The sequence below is a fragment of the Psammomys obesus genome, unplaced genomic scaffold, assembly GCF_907164565.1.
Source record: "Psammomys obesus unplaced genomic scaffold, mPsaObe1.curated_primary_1811, whole genome shotgun sequence".
Lineage (NCBI taxonomy): Eukaryota > Metazoa > Chordata > Mammalia > Rodentia > Muridae > Psammomys > Psammomys obesus.
Window position 1 is genome coordinate 2,620,661 of NW_026590552.1, and position 814 is coordinate 2,621,474.

At 37.6% G+C, this 814-nt stretch overlaps 1 pseudogene; it reads left to right on the forward strand.

The window, feature by feature from the left end:
* Positions 1–473: 473 nt before the first annotated feature.
* On the forward strand, positions 474–592 carry LOC129677264 (5S ribosomal RNA; annotated as a pseudogene).
* Positions 593–814: the final 222 nt, after the last annotated feature.

Genomic DNA, 814 nt, shown 5'->3' on the forward strand with positions numbered 1-814 from the left:
TTGAGATAAGGTCTTGGTTGGCATAAAAATCACTATGGAGAAGCTAATCTCAAACTAACAGAGATCCAGAGATTCACCTAACTCTGCCTCTTGAGTGCTAGGATTAAAGGTGTGTACCACCATGAATCTTAAGCAATTTTGAAGCCTGGGTGTATAGCTCCCTGTAGTGCTTGCCTAGCACACAGGAGACCCTGTGGTCAATGCCCAACATTATAATTATAAACAGATAAATGCAATGAAAAAGGATGAACAGGGGTTAGATAGATAACTCAGTTAAGAGACCATGTTGCTCTATCAGAGGACCTGATTTTAATTCTGAGCATCCACATCAGGTAGCTTGATAGCACCTATATGTCCAATTTCAGGAAAATCTGATAACTCCAGCTTAACCAGACACTGACTCTCATGTGTACATGCCTACACATAGAAACACATAATTGAAAATGATGTAATTTTTAAAAATCAAGAAGCTCATCTACAGCCTTAACACCCTGAGTGCACCTGATCGCCTCAGATCTCACAAGTTAAGCAGGGTGGATCCTGGTTAGTTCTTGGATGGGAGACTGCCTGGGAATACTGGGTGATGTAGGCTTTAAAAAACAAAAATCAAAAACAAAAACCAATAAGCTCTTTAAAAAATTAATAACTTGCTAAAAATTTTATGATCAAGATTGCTGTTTTATTTTTTTTTAATGTAATAAAATGTTATGTGAAGAGACCAGAGACTAGCACTTCATAATAATTGTTCAACATCCCACAGGGCTCAAATAACTGCTGTTACAGCATCAACTCCTTCCATTTATTTATCCCTACA